This window comes from Struthio camelus, chromosome 4 (assembly GCF_040807025.1).
Source record: "Struthio camelus isolate bStrCam1 chromosome 4, bStrCam1.hap1, whole genome shotgun sequence".
In the NCBI taxonomy this organism is placed as follows: domain Eukaryota; kingdom Metazoa; phylum Chordata; class Aves; order Struthioniformes; family Struthionidae; genus Struthio; species Struthio camelus.
In genome coordinates, this window is record NC_090945.1 from 26285383 (window position 1) to 26309502 (window position 24120).

The 24120-nt window shown below is 40.9% G+C and overlaps 1 protein-coding gene and 1 long non-coding RNA gene across 4 annotated transcripts in view; one reads left to right on the top strand and one right to left on the bottom strand.

The window, feature by feature from the left end:
- TET2 (tet methylcytosine dioxygenase 2) overlaps positions 1–24120 on the bottom strand; it is a 76526-nt gene that overhangs the window by 46362 nt on the left and 6044 nt on the right. The window lies entirely within an intron of this gene.
- Positions 1–24120, top strand: part of LOC138067162 (uncharacterized) — a 66917-nt gene that overhangs the window by 38302 nt on the left and 4495 nt on the right. Inside the window, exon 2 of the long non-coding RNA XR_011140902.1 lies at positions 2391–2504. This is a non-coding gene — a long non-coding RNA (uncharacterized lncRNA). The remainder of the gene's footprint in view (positions 1–2390; positions 2505–24120) is intronic.

A 24120-nucleotide genomic window follows, 5' to 3' on the forward strand; every position in this document is an offset into this window, starting at 1 on the left:
TAGCGACATTCCTTAGGGCCTGCTCTTCAGGAAGTCAGGTATGTGGTTTCAGTGACCAGATCAGATGCTAGCTAATACAACTCTCCTGCACGGTACCTAAGCTCTGCTGTGTACTGCACGTGTGTTTTTGGAGCCACTTCCTTGAAACTTCTGTCTCTGGCATTTGATCAGCAGACCCGTATACAGTCTGTGGTATTTCCATTGACTTCCATGAGACCTTGTCAATACGTGGACAGTTGCCAGGACCAGCTTTATGAAGCTTAGGTCAAAAAGTTGTGCAAGAAAGGAAAGTGCAGCAGCAATTCCACCTTGAGCTGTGGTATTGGACTTCCTTGGCTAAGCAGGTAAACTAATTTAAGAAAGCTACAAGGAAAACTCTCAGCAAGTTTGCTGATGATACAAAGCTGGGAGGAGTGGCTGATAAAACAGAGGGTTGCACCACCATTCAGAAGGACCTTGACAGGCTGCAGAAATGAGCAGAGAAGAACCTCATGGTGTTCAACAAAGGTAAATGCAAAGGAATAACCCCAGACATGAGTACAGGGGGCAGACCAGGTAGAGAACAGCTCTGCAGAGAAGGACCTGGGAGTCCTGGGGGACGAGCTGAACATAGTCCAGCAATGTGCCCTCGTGGCAAAGAGGGCCAGTGGTATCCTGGCTGCATTAGGTCAAAAAAACGCACCTGCATTGCCAGCAGGTGGAAGGAGGTGATCCTTCCCTTCCACTCAGCCCTGGTGAGACCAATCCTGGAGGGCTGTGTCCAGTGCTGGGCTCTCCAGTATATGGACATACTGGAAAGACACGGACATACTGGAGGCGAGTTCACTGCAGGATCTGTCACATGAGGAGAGGCTGAGAGAGTTGGGACTGTTTAGCCTGCAGAAGAGAAGGCTCGGGGCGGGGGGGGGAGTCTCATCCATGTTTATAAATATCTGATGAGAAAGCATGAAGACGACAGGGACAGACTCTTCTCAGTGGTGCCCCGTGACAGAGCGAGAAGCAAGGGCACATACAGAAACACAGGGAATTCCGTCTGAACGTAAGAAAAAGTGTTTTACTGTGGGGATGACCAAGCACTGGAACAGGCTGCCCAAAGAGGCTGTGCAGTCTCCGTTCTTGGAGATACTCAAAACCCAACTGGACACAGTCCTGGGCAACCTGCTCTAGCTGACCCTGCTTGAGCAGGGGGGTTGGACTACATGATCTCCAGAGGTGCCTTCCAACCCCAACTATTCTGCAATTTGGTGAAAAAAACAGATGCTGCAAGAAGTAGGCTTGATATCTTCTTATGTAAGACCACCTTCCCTTACCTTAGCACTGAACCTTTGGCACAGAAAGACAAAGTAGCTTAATTTAATACTTCTCACACAAAAAACTGTCCTGTTCCAAAATAGTTACATTTTTTTCAGAGCAAGGGGAGGGTAGGGAGTGAAGGGAATGATCTCTGTATGTTGGTTTTTTTAATCCACACAAACTGTACAGAACACCTTGACAGTCTTTGGGATACACAGTGCTATATATAGAAATGTGAGTAATTGTATTAGTGAGCATGACAGTGTGTGCAAACCAGAATATTCCCCAGTGTTTTCAGCCATGTAGACTTTCTTTCCCCTCTAGCCTTGCATAGGTTGTTTTAAATCACTTTAGCACTATCTAAAATAAATTTTTGTTGCCTTTTATGGTAGTTATTTCTGTATGAATACTATGTACTCTGAGACTTTCTCAAAACTGCCCAGTTTGTCTTGCAGTTTCTACTGAATAAATACTTTATTAGGATCTTTTAAAGCTGTAACTCTATCCCATGGAGTAGGTTATTCTGCAATGAGCAGGTTATAAAAAAAAATCATCTCTAGAAGAGAGTTGAACTACTATGACGTAAGAATTAGTAGATCAATATACCAATAGGCTGATGACTCCTTCAGAATTGGCATGTATCCTATTCTTATCCTGACTCACTTACAGACTTTTTTTAGTTCTGAACAGCAACCGAAGAAACAAAGTCTTTCCAGCTGGTGCAAACACGCAAGCAGTTTCAGTGCTATGTTATGTTTACTCTGAGGTTTAAGAACACAAGGCTGTGAACTAGTATTGGTTACTCCCGTGCCTAAATGCAAATTCTGACTGGAATGGTAACCATTCCTGACTTAGGCTCCATGTTGCGCTTTTCAAGCAGGTAGCTCTGGGATCAGCAAAACTAATGAAGCCTATGAACACCGATGGGTTTACTTCTTCTGAGTGATTGCAAGAGTCAAAAGAAGTTTTTCCAATGGCTGGAAAGCGTATAAGGGCTCTCTCCCATGAGGATTCTCTGGCATTTAATAACACGTGAGGTTATCCATTAGTTGTTTTGTCACTTGGGATGTTTACAGAGTTTTTTCTCCTTTACCCAGCTTCCTATCTTCACAAAACTTGGAGCACCAAGCCATCCAACATTGCCGAAACCAGCCAGTTGACTCAAACTCTTTTTGAGGGAGTTGTGAAGGATGAACGGGCCCATATGCACGGTATGATCACGTATTATCCATTTTGCTAGGAAACCAGTTTAAAGTATATTTTTCTAGTTACAAGAGGGATATATGATGGTAGTAGCTAGTGATAGCGAGCAGAGTGGTCACTGGTATTAATGGGGTAAGAGGAGGCAATTGGAAGAGTTTCATGGAAGACATCCAGTGTTTGGGTTCACTGAGAAGGTTCTCAGGTTTCGCTTTCTATGAATGATGATTGTTGCTCTTATCTACTTCTAAGGCTAGTGTGGTGTGACCAGATAATACAGTGATGGCTACGATGATAGAAATGTCTCTAACGATTACACAGGCAAAAAAACGCGCAACCCAAGAGAACCCAAGGTTCAGGAGAGAAGGCAGAAAGTACAAACAAGCAAGCCTTTTCAAGCAGGAGACTTGCTATAATTCGTTACTGGCTCATTAGAGGGTAGTATTTTATATTGAAAGTTTTCTTGTTTTGTATGGAGAGAAACTTAGTTAACTTCTGATTTGAGGAAACCAAATCAGAAATGCTTGACCATACAGTCAGAGGAGCGCTTCAGAAATGGACAGTGCAAAGTGGTGCTGCAGTTTAGAAAAGTTCTATCTTGTTTTACTGCTTGTTAAGTCACACAACTGCAGGATGAGAAATCTGTGCCAGTCATCGAGTTCTCCTAGAGAACCATGTCACAGATGTTAAAATGAAAAGCTTGAGCTTCTCAGAGCCAAAAGGAAAAGGAAGTTGGCAGTATGTTAAGAATAAGTCCCTTCCTCATTTTTAATTTAGGTTCCTTTGGAAACAGTTGGAGGTGGCTGCAAAGTTTGGTAATGAGAACTGAAGACAGAAGTTTGAAGGATGTGAAGAAAAACAGTGTAGTCACACAGGCAGAGAACGCGTAGGTACTTGGGGAGCAAGCAGACTGTAAGGGATTAAGTGAGGAGAGTGCCTTACATATCCAGATACAAATGCAGAGCTTGATTAGATTAGAGGAGTGAGACACATGGCCTTCCTTGGGCAGGGGAAAAAAAAAGCAGCAAGATGAAAGGAAGGATCTTAAAGAAGGGCAAGAGTGGATGAATGAGAATGTGAAATGGGGAAGGTTAGATATGAAAGATAGAGGTTATGGATACAGTGGAGGAAAAAGCTTACGAAGGCAAGTTTTGAAATAAAGCAGTGATGTTTTTCAGCTTGTAGGAAGTGAGCAGAGCAAGCAAAAGGTGAAGCAAAGTTTATATAGCCAAGAAAGGAGACTATAAAGAAATAAGGCTTTGTTTCCTTCCTTTTAAAGCCATGCTGCTATGAAAATTGTGAGGTTTGGCTTTCTGTGAATGATGACTGTTGCTCTTACCTACTTCTGAGGCTAGCGTGGTGTGACCAGATAATATAGTGATGGGTACAATGATAGAAACGTCTCTAATGATTACACAGGCAAAAAGACGCACAACCCAAGAGAATGAGTTAGGATGAATTTACATATCTAGCTGGTTTATAATAGGCGGTACTAATTTCCCATTCAAAATGATCAAATGGCTTATACGATATCTTCCCGTGACCCATGGAACTGAATCTGTGTCATGGAGTAAGGTCACTACACTGTCAGCTGGGTGACAAACCTAGTTTGAGCATTGACTCGGGATTACAGGCCGTGGGCCGCGGGCCAAGGGATGTCGAGCGTGTCACAGAGGTGACGCGTTTACTCTCGGCGGAAGGGTTCCAGCCGATCGGCACGCGGCCACGCCGTCCCCGTGCCAATTCATGGAAATGCAACCGTGCCGCCTCCAAAGGGAGTGACTTGTCTGGCTGTCCAGATGGATGTGGCACTATGCCGGCAGCAGTTAAAAACAGGAGCGAGAGGAGGAAGAGAGACTATTCGGTTGTCGTTGGCCCTTCGTATCCAGCTTTCTAAGGAGACTGAATGCTTACAACAGATATCCTGTTTGCTTTGGCCAACGCATTCTGATAATTTTGCAAGAAATGGAGGAGACAACAGGGCAGATGTTGAGCTGCTGTAGATCAGGGTAGTTCCATTGATTTCAGTAAAGCCATACTGATTTACATCTGTTGAGTTTTGGCTCAAGGTCTGGACAACTGCATTAGCACAATGGGACTGTTTTGCTGGAGCGTCTCGAACAATACCGTTCCAGATATTCCTCGTATAATACAGATGTGAATCTGTCCCCTCGCTTATTACTGCTAAGATGCTTTGGTGCTGAGACTCTGTTTTGGGTTTCTGCGTCGGTTAGAACAGGTAGAAACCTCATGGCTGCAGTTACTCCTTTAAACAATGCCATGACAACTGTACCGCACAGTGCCTGCCAGGTTCAAGCAAGGACATAGCGGTGCACACGTCAACAGTGGAGCTGCAAATGAGGTAATGTGTTATCAGCAGACAGGTCAGGGCTCTATATATCAACTCCAGGAGCAGAGTGACTAAAAATAACTTTCTATTACAAGTACCCATTTCCCGAAGAAGGAAATGCCCTTGTTTAACACCTTCCACCCCAAACAAACCAGGAATGACTTACTGCAGTTGCTGTATCCTTTGATATCCCAGTGGTCTAGCTGGATAACTAGTTAAAAGTGCTCTGCTTTCACCTCCATAACCAGAAATCAAGAGTAATACAAAGACCTGAGCAAGACCAGCCACATCCCCATCACCTGACTGTGAGCATGGGTAATATTACAGTTATGTACCAGTCTCTCTTTGTTCAGGAATGTGAATGTCTGGAGCAAGCGTGGGACTGAATTACTTCTCATGCATTTTGAGACACACATCATCAAATCAAGATCTAGACCACTGAATAAACTCACACAGCAACTTCCTGCTTGGACCTGGACTGTGAATAGGGAAGACTTTGGTTTCTGTTGTTAATCCAGACTTGTACATAGAAACAAGAGCTATCCCAAGCAAAGAGTATTTCTACTGTGTGTGTAAAAAATCTGCACTATTCATCTGCAGCTTATAGTGTGCCCCAAGAAGTTTATTTTAGCTAAGCTGTAATGGATGTTTTTGGCCTTGTCATGTATGAAGGGGTCAACAGTACAACACTTATGTGAAGGGGATGAGTGGTGCTCTGGAATTAGGCTGATTCAGTTCAAGGGGAGAACTGAATGAGGCCCAGTTTCTCCAGAAAGTTGGGCAAAGAAAATGAAAACTTAGGTACTCAAATTGTATTTACATACCTTACAAGAAAAATCTTTATCTGTTTTCTGTTGGCTACACGTTTCAGGTCTGAAATGTTTCACTTTGCACAGCTCTGAAAAACTATGCTTTTACTACTGGCAGTCAATTTCTATTCCCTCTGCCCTCCTCATTATTATTTTTCCAGATGACTACATTAGTAACTCATGGAGTAGGCTAACCCTATCTAACCAGAGTGGTAGATTTACAGTTGTGCCACTACAGGCCGATATAATCTTTGCCTAAAGATACTGCTATTTTGAGAACCTTCAAGAGAGGGCAAGAGTTTACAATAAATAAATAAATAAAGCATCAAATGCTACTTGCATTAATACAAGAAGATTGATCCTCTTCGATGAAAAAGCAAGATCATTTTAAAAAGGCACTTACTAATAGATATACAAGCTACTAATAGCTATAACAAGCTTTCCTCAAGTAGATTATCCATAGCCTATATATCCTAGTGACCAAAAACACTGGTGTTATTAACATAAATAAGTAATGAGATTGAACCGGCCCTGCAATAGTGCAATAGGCAGGCCAGAACTTCTCTGGTTTTGCATTAGTTGACTCAGGGCTTTTTTTTTTTTTTTTTTTTTGCCTGACTACAGAGTGTACTGAGTATAAAGAAGACAATTAAGCACCACTGCTGAGCATGTCTCTTCTTCCCATGTTGCACACGCTGGCAACAAATCAATTTTGTCTTTTGCTGTGAGACTTCCTCTGCCTGCTCAAAATTACTCTCCCAGAATTCTCTAGAGCAACTTTTTTTTCTCTAAAGTTCATCCTGCCAGTTGCCACTTTAGTAAATAGCACATAGCAAGCAATAACTTTATTTTTTCCATTCCCTCTAAAGGTTAAATATAGGTGAACGTTTTATTCTTTATAACAAGTAATTGACATGCATGAGCCAACTTTCTGTTCAGAACATAATTTGTATTCTTGAGAGATCTGTGTGTATTCTTGTTCATATTGCTTCTTCCCTGAAGGGATCTAGGAGGGGGAGGAGAGAGAGAAGCTTTTAAGGTTTGGCTCACAAAAGTTATAGAGAAAGATCTAGGCTTTCCGCTCTATCAGATAAATGGTAATATAACTGCACAATGTACAGTACAGTGGCACGTACTCATAGGAAAAGAACGGAGTAAATAAGGGGGAGGAAAAGGGAGGAGAAGGGAAGTCAGCAAGCAGAGAAAAGAGCATATTCAGCGGCCAAGTAAGTTTACTGCTAAAATATAAACCATCGGAAACTTTGATCCATAAATTTGGTGGGCTCACTTCCTTCATTACAGGCATAATTCAGGCAGGATTTTAAGAATGGGAACATTCTAACTAAAGTCAACACAATTCTTCATATCCTTACACTTAGGCAGCATTTGCTTAATCAAACTTAATGATTTGATCCCAAGATCACTGAAATCACATTTATTTCATTCACTTCAGTGGCTTTAGGATTAAGTTCTAAAAAGCACCATTTTGCGTGCATGTGTGTTGTGTGTGGGGGGGGGTTGTTTAAGGAGTGTGTTCTTCCCCTTTAGAAAATCAAGAGTCTTCTCATGTGGTTACATCTTCTTGTGAGAAGGTCTTTTCAGAATTTATGCATAAAAAGAGTGACAGCATATATGCAACGCCTGTAATTTAGAACATAGCTCAGAGGTTGTAGTCTCCTCGGTCAGGTTTGTGGGTGTGGTGGGTACAGCTGTGCAGTCCTTATGATGCCATAATCTGTCAGCTGCTACTTCAGGCCTTTAATTTTACCAGACAAGGGTGAATTTTTGTTTTGTAGTAAGGATCTTTAACCCCCTTGCATATTTCTTTTTTCAAGATTAAAAAAAACTTAAGAATTGCTTGGGCAAACACAGTAAGTAAGTATTGCAAAGTTCATGTGAAGTCACCTTTACAGTCTCGATAGTCACACTTTTACCTACAAGAGTAGGTCCTGCCTATGAGAAGTAACACAATTAGCTTGTAACATTCAAATATGTGGTTTTAGAAGAGTAGTGTATTTTTAGTCAAGAAAATATAATTTCACAGACAGAACTGACACAGGATTATACATTAGTTACAGAATTATTGTGGCAACTTCATGAGACTTAGCTAGCGTATAGTCTTCATGCTGTTTTATATTATGGTATCCCCTTATAGCCTGTTACTTTCAGTTGCCCACTGCATTCACTAATAAGAACTTTAGACACGTGGACACCATTTGTGTCTAGTGAAAAAAATTACTCGAAAAATTCTGTACTAAGTAATGACAACTTACCCAGACATAACCACCTCTATTATATAACGAAAGCCTGAAAGAGCACCACGAGGTTATACTTTCCACTCATACTTTATTTCGAACAGGTGTGCAAAGGGAACATATCAGAGAGATTTAAATAGAAGGTTAAGCAGACTGTAAATTTCCATCTACACTTGGTCTAATTAAAGCTATGAACATACTTGCAGCCTGAGAATTTTGTTTAGAGTAATCCCCTTATCAAAATTGTCATATGCCAGGAAATGTGAGAAGCTGAGTTTCTTATTCCCCATGTTCTTGAGCTACTGTCTGCCATTTAAATATCAGCATTTCTCAACAGCTTTCAGTTTAACCCACAAAGGTTTTCCACAGTAACTACTAGCTGAGTTATGAGCCCCTTACTCATACTGGTGACTAGTTAATTCCACAAATAGCTCTACTGCCTGCAATGGCATCACATTTAATTATGACTGCATCAACATAAAAGATTTTTCAGCCCTTTAGGACTAACTCAGATAGTGTTATGAGATAATCAGAACACCAGTACTCCCAGTGGTTATGATCACTAGACTTGTTTTGCTGCTTCTGCTCGTGTGAATGATAAGCCACTGCACAACAGAGAAGTGGCAGTATGTTTCTACTGCAAACCGTGCTAAGCCTGGGTTATTTTTTTCATTCTTATCTTCCTGCAAAGAGATCTTTGCCTCTTCTGTCTGTTGCATTCTACCACAAAATCAGTATTTTAAGCTCCAGAGGGCAAGGATTTTCTCAACTTTACGCTATCTCACACAGTGGGGTCCTGAGCTTTGCATCTCTAACCAGTATTTGCAATTATAAATAATTAACAGATTATACACAAAAATGATTATTCATGTGCTATTTATATACTACAGCAATATCTTCAGGCCTCAGCTGAGATAGGGGCCTCCTTCTATTAGACACTGTAAGGATGTACAATGTGCTTTTGATTCCCTTCGCTGTTATCTGTTGCTTCCCAAAGAGCTATATTGTGAGCTTCTTACACTGAGGCAGTTAAAAATCACATGTGATCTCACTGCAGTCAATGAAATTATTTGTGATATTAGCTGATCATTGCTGTGGAAAAGCACTCATGTACAGGTCTACAGTTAATGGAGAGAGGGGAGGGGGGGAAAAAAAAAATTTTCAGGGCAGGGACAGCAACTCTGAACACAGCAGCCCTCGAAGGCCATGACCAGAGCAGAGGTGCTCGAGGACAACGCAAGCCCACCTGAGGCCCCAGGGTGGCTCCAGGGTAGCTCTACGTATAGAGCACTGGGCTACCCATTCCCCTAGTGTTCCTTGTGTTGGTGTACTAGGGACTGATTTCTTCTGTTGAGTTTCAGCCTGCATGTTACAAAGATTTCTTTTTCGAGAATCACTGTGTAATAACCTAAAATAGCCTGGCCCATCCATCTTGAGTGCAGCTGGGCAGAGTTCCTTCATACTGTCTGTCATGCCTAAAAATATTCCTGTTATGAAAATAGAGACAGAGATACTATGTCGGTTTTGGCGTGTACTGTGCCTGTATGTTTAGTGTGTCTCTCAGGGTAAACTTCCTAATCCATGGAACATGAAAGCTGTATTGAAGAATTATCTAAAACTGTGAACTGAATAAGGGCTTGATAGTTATTTCAGTGTATTTTAGCTGAACTGCTACACTATAAATGCATCTACAACAAAGCAGATAATGTATTAAGCAGGGCAGGGAATACCTGCTAAACTTCTAGACTTGTTAAGCTTGCTCTGTGAAGCTGTGGGCAGGGCTGTTCACAGTAGTACTCTGCACTAGCTGAGAGAGAGAAAAATAAAACCAGGAATGGGGCAGTCGAAGACTCACCTGTGATGTAAAGTATAACACGTGAATGTTTCCAAGGAAAGGAAGTAAAGGACAGTGCAAAGTAGGGAAGATGTACTTTGGTCTCTAGAGAATGACAGTGTGGCGAGGACCATAGTGACAAAGCAGAAAGGTGGGAGGCATTTTAGGTCATATGTGGTTTTCCTCCTCTGAAAGTTTTATATGTCATAGAAAAAACCCATAGAGGAATCAGATGTGACCATACAGAAACAAGAACCAATGATACACGTAAAGTCTGAGGGTAGAGGAAAACCCTATTAGTTGAGTACCTCTCACAGCTTCTTTTATTTAAGTGACAGTGTGTGCAGTTCTATAAAGAAGGCCAGGCATGCAACTGGACATGCCCAGCTTAGGTAAAGCTGGAGAATGTGTTTTAAAGTGGGAAGGGAAGAAAAACATCCAAGCACAAACATCTGCTGAGTTTAGGAGAACAGAAAGAAACAGACAGGCTGAAGCAAAGGGAATGGCCAAGTTGTCTCCAATTCCCTCTGAACCTAGACCAGGTCAGCACTTACTAAACTGCAAGATACGAGTTCCAGCAAGATACTCAGACTTTATGAAAGGATGGTTATTTCTTACAAACGCTATTTTTTCATCAGAGTAATGTACTTCCATGGAATTTTAACTTTTTTTTTTTAAAAGTACTTCCATGGTTGCTTTGAAACTTTTCTTGCTTCATAGTTTCTGTGATTCTACAACTGTGTACTAGCGTACTAGCTGCATTCCAGTCCCCTGCGACTATTATGTGTCCGCTGAAACCAACTTCTTAATTCCTTGGAGGGGGAAAGACATGCAGATGAGAGAGCACTTTGCTATCCAGTTCTGCACAAGAGAATCAGTAACCCTTCCAAACAGACCTGCCATTCCCCCCCCTCCCCAAATATCCTGATTTAATGCAAACTCATATATATAATTAAAAAAAAATTTTAAAAGAATTTCTAAAGTCTGTCATAGGCTATAAAATTCTTTGGCACATGCAGAAGAATTTAGGTACTTTCTGGTTAAAATAGTTTTGACAAAATAAGGAGAACCAGAAGCAGTAATAAAATAACAAAATCTCTGAAGGTACACAGTGTGTCCTTCCCCATGTATTAAGCTGCAACACACTCTGTTGATAGGCAATGTTAGATATGCAAGGATGAAGTAAACAAGAAGCATGAGGATTGCAAAGTAAATATTTGGGTGTATTAGCCAACAGTTTGTGGGTGTTTTGTTCTTTTAAATTTGTTTGTATTAATGTTTGAGTCCAACTCACCTTCCAGAAAAAGATAACTGAAATGATCTGTCTCCTGCCCACAGTCTGCTCCCCCATCAATATTTTTGCTTATCTATCTCTCTTCCCATGTTTCATGTTGTTTCAAGCAGCTCTTTAGCGAGCCACAAAAATGTTAACTATCCAGCTAGGTTTAAGTGGACCCCAGCTGAAGTAAATACTCCACAAGGCATACTACCTTTCTTTTCCATTTCTTGGTTAGTCCTCTTTGCGCCTGCTATATGTACATCAAGAGCCTTTAAAATGTTTAGTGAGGAGACCATGCATTACAGAAACTACTGCTTTCACAGTGCTGTGTTTCTATAGTAACCATCTTATTAAAGCACTGCAGCCATCTGCTTTAAATATTAACTTCACAAGACCATCAGGACTAGCTTAAAACAGTATCACATGTTCATTAAATATTAAAACTAGAAACAAAAGGAGGGAACTATAGGAGAGAGCTTTTTCCTGTTCCTTCACTTTAATCTTAAAAAAAAAAAGTTAGAAAAAAAAATAGTACCAATGTTTGTTGTTTTTAGATAATTGAACAGTTTGTTCCACTGCTTTAGAAATAACTGTTTAATTGACCGTGCTATCTTCTGGTGGAATAAAATACAACTTTTGGGGTGTTGCAAAAACAAACAAATGAAGAAAATGGCTTCTTTGGGTAGATGACCACTTTGTGTATGTTCTTCCTAATAATAGACTTTCTTTACCCTGTTTTCATAGCAGTACTCTCATAAATACTGGAACAAAGTCTTTTGAGGAAGGAACACACAGGGAAACAGTCATCAACTGCTGAGAGGCGGCCCACTGGAGTAAACAGTTACCTGTTTTTATCATAGTCTGCTAAAGGGTGGATGCCTCAGAGAAAGGTATAAATACTCAGTAATCTACACAGGCAACCTGCAGCTTGTAGCCAACAGTGTGAGATTCAGCCCCCCCCGCCCCCTTCCCTCCCCTCAGCTACATTTTATCCCGATGAGCATGAGTCTAGATGTTGTTCTAACTCATAGAAATGCCTGCTATTTAAAAAAGAACCTGCATCAGCAATACCTTGTGACAGCAAGGTCCTTGGATTAAGTACACCAGATTGCATTTGTTTCCTTTTAGCAATTTGAAGTATGTTTACTGAATGAAGTATATTTACTTCAGCAAATGCTCTCTTTCTTCAAACTGTCCTATAGGGCTGAGTAAGGGCAAATTCCTGAGAGCCTTTCTCTACCTTTAAAGTAGGGTATCTGAGCTCACCCTTTTACATTTTTTTTCCACTGTGCTTTACTTGCTTTTTCCAAGTTCTGAGCTACCCTCTCTGACCCAAAACTGGCTATTGTATCCACCGTGATAATACAGGGGACCATTTATAACTTGCCAGTTTCATCTTAAAATTTCACAGGAACAAGAAGAGGAGAATCGAGATCTTCCATAGGCCATAGGCCTCAGGCTCTTGAGCTATAGAAAAATTTTGTCTAGTGTTTCAGGTTCTCTGCAACACACTTCTGTCTCCATCCAGTAGAGCTTAATGAAACAGTACATAATTCTATAATTATTGTACTCATTTACTTCAGTTCCACAGCTGTTTTTCCCACTTTTTACTGTTGCCACAGTGAATAAGCGCCTACGCAAAACTGTTCGTGATATTGTCTAGATGTCTTTCTGAGAGAGGGAACTCTTTTTATTATGTATGGAAAACCAGCAGTGCACCTGGGTAATGAAGACGTAGTCCTTGTCCAAGAAATTTACAGTCCAGTGGATCATCAGACCCTCACACAAATGCATGATTACTTATTTTAAGATTCGGCCAGTATTCATTTCCTCCTACTAGATGACACCGACTTCTCTGTTTTCAGGCAGTAACCTTTTTTTTTTTTATGAGGTTCTTCTGGGGTTTCTTGTGTTGGTAACTCAAAGGCAATGTCTCAGAAAGGCAGGAACAATCACCAGCGCAAACGCAGAATGAGGAACAACTGTCTAGGTAGCTGATCTGAAGAAAATGACTCTGGGAATGACAGTGGATATCAAGCTGAACAGCTGCTGTCAAGACTTTTGAGAAAAAGGCAATTTTTGCACAGGCAATACTCCTGTTTGTGTGGCTTTGTCAGACAGTGTTATCTTTCCTCTCTACTCAGCCTTGGTAGGGCCTCAGCTGGAACGTGCTCTCTGTCCAAAAATAAAAAAGTTGATCACGAAGAGAAGACTTGGAAGAAAACAAAATCTCCACCAGCAGAGGTTTTTAAGAACAGATTATCCAAATATTTGTCAAAAATGACAGTTATGACTGATCTGTTTTGGGGGGAAGAAGATGGATTCAATCCAGGGCTGTTTCATACAACTTTCACGAACACCTTGTCCATCTTGTCCAGCTGTTAGTCATCGATATAGAGAAGCTCTATTTAGTATACTCTGCTGAGAGCTTTTCTGGATTAGGATGCAACCAAATTTGTTAGGTCACAAGCCTAGAAGATGACGACCACTGTTCCCCCAAAGTTAAAAGAACTCTGCTGTCACATATCAGAACTTTTCACAATAAAAGGACATGTTTTTATATGGAGTTCTGTAGTATTTGCCATGCTTGAGACACCCATTCTCTCCATACCTGTGGACCTTCTAAGGAAAGGCAATTAGAAAAAAAGCTGCCAGGATAGTGGAATGGGAATGGAATCAGATAAGCCTTGATTTTGCTGCTTCTGCTGTATTTACGCTGCATCCATAAATCAAGGTTTCTGCTGTTTGCCTGTTACCTCATAAAGACTTTTTCTTTCTTTCACTTGCATATAATTTGACTTCCAGAAATGGGGATTCCATTATATTTTGAAGCTTTGGAGGCTGGCCATAGCCAAAGGCAAGCTCAAGGGCAAGGCATAGTAGTGTTTCTTGTAGTACTGAAAGGCTTGGTTAGAGCCTTAGAACCTTGCTATTTTAATCCTGGGAACACGAACAAGAGCCACAGTTAGGATGGTTCAGCCAACTTTCATTTTTTTGAACCTACTCGATAACGTGAGAGTTTCTCTCTTTCCTAATAACGTTTCTGGGCATTTTTGCCTAATACATTCCTCAGTACTGCAAAAGTCTAGAATACTCATTGTTCCTTTCATTGTTCCTTTTCTCTCTTTGCTACATATTGTCATTCTTGTGACTTTTGAATTAATTGGACTACTACTATTTTTTTTTTTTAATAGGGTGATGGGAAGCATTTTGTGCTTGTGGTTTGGGCTGAGCAGATATTCTGCAGGCCTATTGCATGTTCCTACCTTGCCTTTGAATGCTATTAAATGTTTCTAACATAAGAATTGTACTGTCCAGCAGGTGTTCTGTGTATTTTTTTTTCTCTGTGCACAAAGAGAATAAGCAGTTGACCTGCTAGGGAACCATGTTCTGCTGAGGAAGCCACGAGTAGGGGAGACAGAGGAACAACATGGACCCAGTCAGTGAGACTCCTGGGTCAGAGTCCTTCTCTCTCAGCTTCACTCAGTTCTGCAGATTCTGACAGCAGCAACTCAGATCCCATTCAAAATTCCCAGTTCCCACCTCTTAAAGAGACATTGATGAAAATCCCTGAGGTAAATACCACGCTGTCTTCCATGTCTTTTCCATCTTCCCGCACTGTTGATCGTGCTTCTGGGAGGTGGCGGGGTAGCAGAAAGCTGTAACTTGGTCAGGAATCTCTCTCCCTCCCTCCCTCATCTATGGAACAGAGAGCTATGGCTAGAGCCAGTTATTTACTATGCAAAGGAGTTACCTTCCCCGAACTATGTACTGATATACTTACAAAATATGCTGATCAATAATTATAAGAAATCAGAGTCCCAAGTCTGTTCTCTGGTAGCTGGGCAAAACTCTTCAGTAAGAATTGCACCCGTGCATTTGAAGACATAATTAGACTTTAGGTGTGCCTTTGCTGAACTTGTTAAACAAGATTTCCTTTACTTTTTTACCTAGAGGACAAACCCATGACAGAGTCTGTATTTATTTTGAGATATTCATCTAAACTGACACAATGGCATACAATGCTAATCTTACACTATTCGTTTCCATCCTGCCCCCACCTAAAAGCATTAGATAAAATAATCTTTATCATAAGCAGCATTTCTTTCTTTATATTTTCTTCATAGGACAACTGAAAGAAGCTCTTCTTATGTAAGAAAATACCATTAGCGGTAATAACAGAAGATTCTCTGAATCAAAAATGCACTGGACACAACATCTGTACAGGTCTTCCACTGGTTAAGTGAATTGTAGTGTAAAGCCTGCAGACATCTTGAATGCTAACAAACTACTCCTTGTAAACCTTGATACTTTCTGATCCAGAACTTAAAAAAAAAAAAAAAAAAAAAAAAAAAGCGGCAAGCTTCAGGACTTCTGAAGACTGCAGAAAATGTACTGTAATGTACCCAGTAAAAAAGCTTTACACATTTAGAGAAGTTTTTATAGTAAACTCTAGTTGTCCATTCTCCAAGGCTGCTCACACTTGTACAGATCCACTGCAAAGTGGATTTGCTTTCCTTAGATATGAGAAATACCCACAAAGAACTCTTAAAATAGGGACATAGCAGTGACCTATGCTCAATACTTCCACTCTTATTTCTTGGTCAATTATATACAGTGTAAAATGAACAATCAGTAGTGGAAAGATATCAATAACCGATGCAAAGTCATTTGCTCACGTGCTGAATGCAACATTAAAAGCTAGCTAGGAGACTCTTGGTGGGCGGGGGGTCAGGGTCCAAGCTGCAGAGGCACTTCAGTCACTCTGGTCAGAGATATCTAACCACATGAAATGAGTTAGAGGCCAGGCTAAGCACAAGCTAAGTGGCAGTCTTTTTGTTTGTTAAAATACTAGTATTAAAAATCTGCAGCAGCTGTGATGATTCTAATGCAGAGCTGCCATGGACATGTATGGAAAAGGTGAAGAAAAGGGACTGGCCTTATACCCATGGAAGTTTCACTCAGTAATGGGATAGAAACTCACTGGCAAAGAGGCATGGAGAAGCTTGCAGTGCATCTTTCCTAAGGGCTTTGTCATGGTATTTATGGAGTTGTATCATGGTAACTAGTATAAAATAGAACTACAATTTTTCTATAGTCTCATCTACTTCAGAAAGATCGATATTTCTATTTGGGAGGGAAAAATCCTTCGTAAATTAACAGGCTTTCACAAAGCTGGGATTAAACTGATTCCAAAAGTAAAAACTGGAAGTGATTTATTAAAAACCATAGGTTATTTTTGCTAGTTCAGCAGCTTTTTCAAAACAGTTTGGGTTATCTTTGGGAACCAGTCACAGTTACACATAGGCTCTCTTTCCTCTACATACACGTATTTCTGAGAAAACTTTGAGAACGTTAGCATTTGTCAAAAACTAATTGTCTAACCATACGCTTCCATTTTACAATAAATGCTAATTTCTAGGAAGAAAACTGGTTTACAGTAATCCGGAGTACTAGACAAATTTCTTGTCTTTAAGGACTTCAAGGATAAGGCGGGGCAAGTATTTTCTTTTTGACAGACATCTAGTGTGTCCAAAACGCGACTTGAAAATATATATTGAGATAAAGTGTGGGTATTTAACAGTTAAGTGTAAAGCCTGGTTTGCTACAGGGGTGTTTTCAGCTATGCATTTTTTTTTTCCATAAGGCCCAGGTCAAAAAACAAGTCAGTCTTACAATGGTATTTGTATTTCATAGATGGTGGTGCATCATTTGAGACTGCTAAGCCATCTTTTTCCTAAATGGACGGTCACAACCTGACTTTAATAAAGTATTCATTAGTGCCTGAGTGCAAGTGTTAATAAAGGAATAAAAAAAGAACTGTCAATCTGGAACCACAAGATCACACAGTGTTCTTTTATTTTAGCCAAAATAAGCTTTGTAGCTCCTTATGACTGAAAATTATATGTACCTTCTGAGTCAGTTCAATGAAGAAACAGTTACGGTGCCGAAAAAACACAGTCACTTCTATCCCCGAGTTGCTGAATCACTTACCCGCTCCTGCTAGTTAATAGTTGCTATTTTTAGTTTACGGCGGAAAATTCTCTCGTGGTGGCAATGATATTTTAAAACAGTATTCAGGCAGAGGATTTTGCTTCTGTGTGTGACATCCCCTCAAAGTCTGTGTTTTGTACGAGCACCTCATTATTCACTTCCAACACTGGCGAGCCGGGTCATCCTAGCGCGCGAGATGCGGCATTTGCTGGCTCTTTCATAACTGCCCGTAAGAGTTCTGGGGTCATGTTTGTAAACATTGCAGCCACGTGCGCCTAAGCACGTGGCGAGACATCAAAATGACCTAGAGCGCCTAGCCGAGAGGTAAACCTTGGCGCCAGTATCAATGTCGCTAAGCCAACCAGCGCCAACTCTCTCGTCAGCGCGCTCGCCTTGTAGCCGTGAGAAACGCAGCCGCAGGTTGTGTGAAGGGCAAGTGGGAACCTTTTTGTTGTACGTGGCACATGCGGCTGCATGTTAACACTGGTGGTGTCAAGGTAGGTTCCTTCCCTCAGCTGTAAGTGAATGGCATCGTTGAATTGTTCCAAAGGAAAATAAAACTCATTTCTGCCCTAAGTCAGTGAAACTGGAGCCAGTGTGGTCCCACAACACAATGCAGAACTATGGCTATTAGAAAAAGAATTGTATAAGGGCGTGTTGCCAAAGTTTCCAAAATAATTTCAAAGACAGATGAAACAGACATCATGTCTGTAATAGTTTTTTTGCTAGCTTTGCACTTATGAAATTAAGACGACGTTTCAGGCATTTGAGGAAGTAGCCCCTAAATTATTTCTGTTTATCAGTAGAGATTGCACGAAGCTAGATAGGGCCAGTACAAACAAAAGTCAAGTCTTTCATTTCCTCCTAATGTGAAATTAGCAGATACCCAAAGCCTATGGAGAGTTTCGTCTCGCCCTAGCCATGCACTTTATGCACTTAAAAAATAATAATGCAAGAGGGGGGAACAGTCCGCTGTCTCCGTCCCTCCCTCCTATAGCGATTCTGTTTCAAGTGCAGCTGTGAGTCTCATTTGCTTTGACCTTTGCTGTGAGAGCTGAGAATAGGACAAAGAGTTAAGTCCCTGCTGAGTTTGCACTTCTCAGGCCACGCAAGCGGGAGAGGCGGCTGGGAGAGGGTGTGCGCGCAGCAGAGGGTAAGCGGGAGGGGGCGCTGGGAGGGAGAGTAAAACAAAAGGAGAAAAATAAACAGTGCACACCCCGAAACAAAACAGGGGAACCAGTACAGAAAAATGTCTGTCTTTGAAGAACACGGACTTTTCTGTTTGTTTCTCGCTGTGTAGTTATATCTTCTTATCTGAACTCAAGGTACAGTAGATATATGAGTCCTTGAACTCTGAACTCATGAGGAGAGCAGCAAAAAGTAAGTCAATACAATTTTAGCGGAGTGACTGGAAACAAGCATGCTTTGTCTTTCTGTGCCTAAGCTCTGGGAGGCCATTTAATACAGCAACACACAGCTCTTCAAACCTCTTTCTTACTGTATTGCAATGGCCCGCTAAAACAAAACAAAACCAAAACAGTTCTCTCCTGGTGATAATGCAACTGTGGCTTCAAAAAGTAGCTTGGAGCAGCCAGTAACGTTTTGTAGAGACTCATCTCTTAAATTTGGACAAGAAATGGTTCCCAGTTTGTTAATGGAAAACAGAAAATACGTCCATTCATCTCTGCAGGATTTCTGAAATCCTGCCCTACTGTAAGTGTTACCCAATTCCCTCATAGCGAATCTGGAAAGCAGAAAAGTACCTACCTGACTATTACACGTATGTCTAAGTTAGCACTCTCCAGCGCTACTACTCTACCGAGCAATAAAGTTTCTATTTTTGACTCACCGTGGACGACCTCGCTCTAAACCCCTGGACTGAACGTTGCTCAAACGTAAAATGAGCAAAACTGAATGTGTTAACAGAATACGTCAGCCCGTCACAGCCCTGTGTTTTGCTGTGATTGTTGCTAGTAGCCGCAAACGTGGATCAAAAAGATGGGCTCTCACAAACTCCGCCAAGGCAGCTAACTCTTGCAATGTGGCACCCTCTTGCCTGTTACGCAGCGCCCCGGGGAAGCCTGGGATAGTGTTTGTAAACAGTGTGGCCACGTGCATGCAAGCCACGTGGGGGCTTGATTCTGGCTGCACCTCCAAACTCCCGTGGAAAAAGGCGCAACCGGGGAAAGTGAGGCGGCAAGCCTCAGTGCTGCCTCTCAGTCTTTTCTCCACAGTGCTGTACAGCACTATTGGATCTCTAAACATGGCAGGGAAAAAATCCATCTGTCCTTCACGGCCAACTGCCTCTGTCAGCATTCAGAGGAACGCTGCCTGAACCAAATTACCCACTGGATTTTATTTCCAAATGCATTTCATCATGGATTGGATCGTAAGACTTTGAATGCACTGAAGTTCTTTGGGGGTAGGCTCTCAGTTAATTGCACTACATACCAAAACAGCCAGGTTGAGCTATGATTATCCACTGCAAAGGTACTTCCAAATAAAGACCACAGAGAGATAACATTAAATGCTACAGGGGGGGGAAAAAAAAAAAGATAAATTTACTGTCTGTGATGCAGGTCTAGGAGATAACAGGTGACTGTTACACAGGTGCTATGAGTGCTGTTTGGGTTGTGTCACCAGCCCTGGTTTGTATGTCCCATCTCCAGGAGAAATCACGTCTAGCAACAAATTAAGGTTTTTCCCTTTGAGCTCCACTACCAAGCATGACATCAGTGTGAAGGTTCATGAACCTTGATGAACCTTTAATTGATAAACCAGATCAAAATGGAAGTCACACGGTAGGTTTGAGCTGATGGACGAGAACAGTTTGCAGACTGTGGGAAATCTTGCCTGAATGAATAGGAGGATCAAGGGTATTAAAGGTTAATGGGAGTTACTGGAGTACCTACTTATTGAAATGACATTACACAACTGTCCCACGCACTGCAATTAACTGACACAACGTACTATTTTTAATTATAATTAGCTCATTGTGAGATTTTGTTTGTTTGTTTGGAAGCGCAGAGAGGTATGTGCAGTGCCAGTAAAATTGAGATAATTTCCTTTCCTACACCCTTTTTCACTTGGTGTGGGTTTCAGCAGTGCTGCAGTCAAAGCTATAGGCCAAAAGTTTGTCTTCTCCCCAGAGAAGAGAAACAGTATTCAAGGTACAATTTACTGTATAATTTTGGATGAGCACCGCTCGTTTAAAAATCTGAAGACTTGTCCAGCAAAAAAGATGTGTTGTCAACCAAAAGAAAATGCTACTGAAAACCTGCTTCTGAGAAAAAGTGAAAAGCTACTTGTTTCTGATTCTAGTTTCTGTTTCTTAAAATTGATACTTCTGTTATCTTAGTAAGCAGAGAAAACTATCTGTAAACCTCTGAATGAGCAGGAAGGAGGGTATCATGGGTAAAGAACTGGGGCTTAGGAGATATGGGTTCAGTTCCCAGCTATACCACAGCTTTCCTGTATGTCTTTTAGGTTTAAAAAAAAAAAAAAAAAGTACTGAAATGAATGGCTTGAGCAAGGTTTGTACAAGTTCTGCGATCTGTACGTGCTTCGGCTCTCAGTTGTTGCTTATTAATTTTATACCCTTTCTCTCTCTTTGCACACTTTGCCTGCTCATTAATATTAGCACCCTCGGAAAGAGACTCTGCAGCAGTGCTGGTTGGGAACTCCTGTTAACTAACACACGCACACAGAGCAAGTAGTAATAACTTGGTTTATTTACTGCAAATATTTAGTTTTTTGGAAGGGCTCTGTCTGCCTCCGCTTTGCATTACAAACAAGAGCCACTAACACCCTGGCCCTTGAGCCCGGCCAGACCCCTTTTTTTCTTTAACTGTCTCCTTCCCTGAATTAAATATCAAAATGAAACAAAAATGGCTTATGCTTGTACAGCCCCAAGCACAGTGGGATTCTGCTTCACGACGAGGATATGAGGTGCCTCCTAATGTAAGCCTGCAGTAATTAATTGCACTCTAGCCACTCTCCTTATATTTAGAAGCATCAGAGTTGCCATCCTGAATTAGAGTCATGCTACAGCTTGTCCAACAAAATATCTCCAAACAGCTAGCAGCAGTTCCTTCAAGAAAAAACAGCAATTCAGTAGGTGGTTAGACTTACCCTTCCAGAGGAAAAACTACTTTCCAATCCATCAGCTAGAGTTTATATATTTTACAGGAAAAACATTAACTTGCATCTATTTTGAAAACTTAAAAAAAAAAAAAAAAAGATGAAAAATTAGTTGTCAGCCTCTATACCTATTACTCCACCTGCCTCTGAGTCTTTCTGTCCTTTCCTTTTTCCCCCTCCTCCTCCTCCTGAAAGGACAAAAAAATACTCTGCAGACTATTTTTCTCTCTCTGCAGTTACAGCAAAGTGTGGGAAATTTGACTGGGTGCCTCACTCCTGCAAGTGTGTCAATCTAGGCAGACCACTACAGCTCTATGAAGCCCACTGAAAATGAAAGGGGCTTTGTGAAAATGGCAAGGGCTGCCACCAGTTTGCAGGATCACAAATTAACTGACAGCATTGGGGGGATGAAAGCAGATCCACCTATACCTAAATTGACAACTGCACCTCAAACACACTGGAAAAATACAATAGAAAACAAAGTATTTTCCCACCCAATCTCTTTCACTTCTCAGGCATTACTCACAGCAACAGAAGAAAGAAAATAAATCAGCACAATTCTTATTTTTCTTACTTCTCTTTCTTTCACCTACAGACCTTCTTTGCCGCATAACAGATTACATGGAAGGAGAAAAGCACAGGTCCAAACTTATTTAAAGAGAACAAATGCTCTATGGAAAGTATAGAGAGCTCTAAGAAACAATGCAGAACTGACAGACTATATTTTTCTATGTTGAGCACTTTTTCATGTTTATAAGTGTTAAGAGCGCTCTTCCCTATTTGGTCAATATTTTCATCTTCACTCCTTGATATGTGATCTGCATGCTCAGAAACTGACTGTGTGGAATGGAGACTCATTAGCATAGATTTTCTGTCCTCAAAATGTCTACTTGTCATGTGAGTTAAGTAAATGCTAAACCTAACTTTTTTCATTTGCTCAGCTTCCATGCTTTGATTTTTACTGTTGTCATCTTAGTAATACTCCAGACATTTCTGGGCAGACAAGTTTGAAAGTGAGACAGACAAGTAAGCAGGAAAAGGAGTATAACGGGAACAAGAAGTTTGCCATTTTAAAAGGGGGGGGGGAGGGTTTAGTACACATACACCTCCCAGGGAAAGGCAAATTCCAATGCATTTTAAACATTCATATGTTCTCTTTCAATGATAAATGGCATTCCTTTTATTAAAGGATACACATACTTTAAGTTTCGAGGAAATATCTTACTTTTGTGAACTTCAGTAACTTTAGGGGAAGGGAGGCTACTCCTGCTTTACTGCAACAACTCATTTTCTTCATTTTACCATGAACAGGACAGTAATGACACTTTCTCACAAGAGGAAATATGCAATCATTCTTTTCTCCTTTTTGCTTACATAAGAGCTGAAAGAGTTGTGTTTCCTTTGGCAAATATAAAAATTGTATAACTTCAAAGTATGTGACTTCAAACACAAGTGAAGTAGCACTGAAAGAACAAACAGATTAAACAAAGATGAAAAAATAGTATCAGGAGCATGAAAATGGAGGTGAGTATAGCATGAATAGTTGTTGTCTCTCATGCTAAGGAAGGAACATGGGAAGTGATGAAAGGAAACCAAAGTCAGGGTAAAACTTTAATGCCAGCATCAGGCCCAGGTTTAACACACACCCTTTTGATCTCTCCAACAGGGCTAAAAATGACAAGAGCAGGAACACATAGCCAGCACAAACTCAGAAATGCCTTTTTCACATATTCTCTCTTTCATATTTCCTTTATTCTTAATTGCCTTCCTCTGCTACCCAGCTGCTGCAAGACTAATGGGGAGCGTGGGTCAAAAAAGTCAGAAAAGTAAAAGAAAGAAGGCGAAGAACTTGGTGAAAGAGAAGCAGGTTCTGGATGTGACACAGACAGTGGTGTCTAGCAAATGAGAGGGCAGATCAGAAAGAACCCATAGGAGCGTAATAACAAAATACAATCATTGTAATCAATAATGCAACATAGAAGCAACCAATGTGAACATACAAACAATAGCAAAAGTAACAAGGTATGTGCATTGGTCTTCATATGCTGTGTTGTATGATGGTGAATACCATGACTCATCTGGACAAAATCAGCATATACAAGAGACAAGTGTCCCAGCTGCTTCCTGCCTATATGGGAAAACAACAGTTCTCTGGATTCATTTTTCAAAGCAAGCAATATGGTTTGTGTACCATCCTGAGTGTTTGTTGCAGAACTGTTTGAGAAAGTCTGAAAAACGTGCACAGGGCTGGAAAATTATGTTTCTGGACGAGGAGCAGAACCTCTGATAAGGTCCCACAGTGCACATGGTGTAGGCTTAAAGTGTCTCTACAGATCAGAACCAGTTTGGCAGCTTTGGTTGGGTCTGCAAAGGAGAGCATGACATACGTTGTCAGTTGGCATGCTTCTGAACAACAAATAGATGTATTTTCATCTGTGTTTCCTGAAATGCTCTTGGCAAGACAATCTAGTAATTATCACCAATTTTTTTTTTTAAAGCAGATTGGTGGCATTATTTTTTCAGTTAAGTAAATGCAGAAATCTCCACAGAGCTTCTTATGGCTAATGGAGATCTAAAATTCGCTTTGCAGTGGTATTAGCTTTCGTAATAGCAACGCCTCTCTGTGTCAACATGTCTCATTAAGTAATAAAGAGACTTTCAGCTATTTGATTTTACTTATAAAGTTAGTGGGATTCATGATTTCTTCTCTATTCTTTAAAGAGGGAATTGTTCTAGTATTCAAACAGGCAGTGAGTCATTCCTAATTAAGCGAAAAAAAAAAAAAAGCAACAGTTTATGGTGGGATTCTTGTATTGCAGAGAGCTGTTTTGTCATGAAAACTTTTGGGGATTGAATACCCTATGAATTTTCAGAAGGGGCGGGGAGGAAAAAGAAAAAAAAACCCTACTCGAAACCTTTGTAACAATTCCCTTAACCCTGTCTCACATTTAGCGTCAGCCTATTCC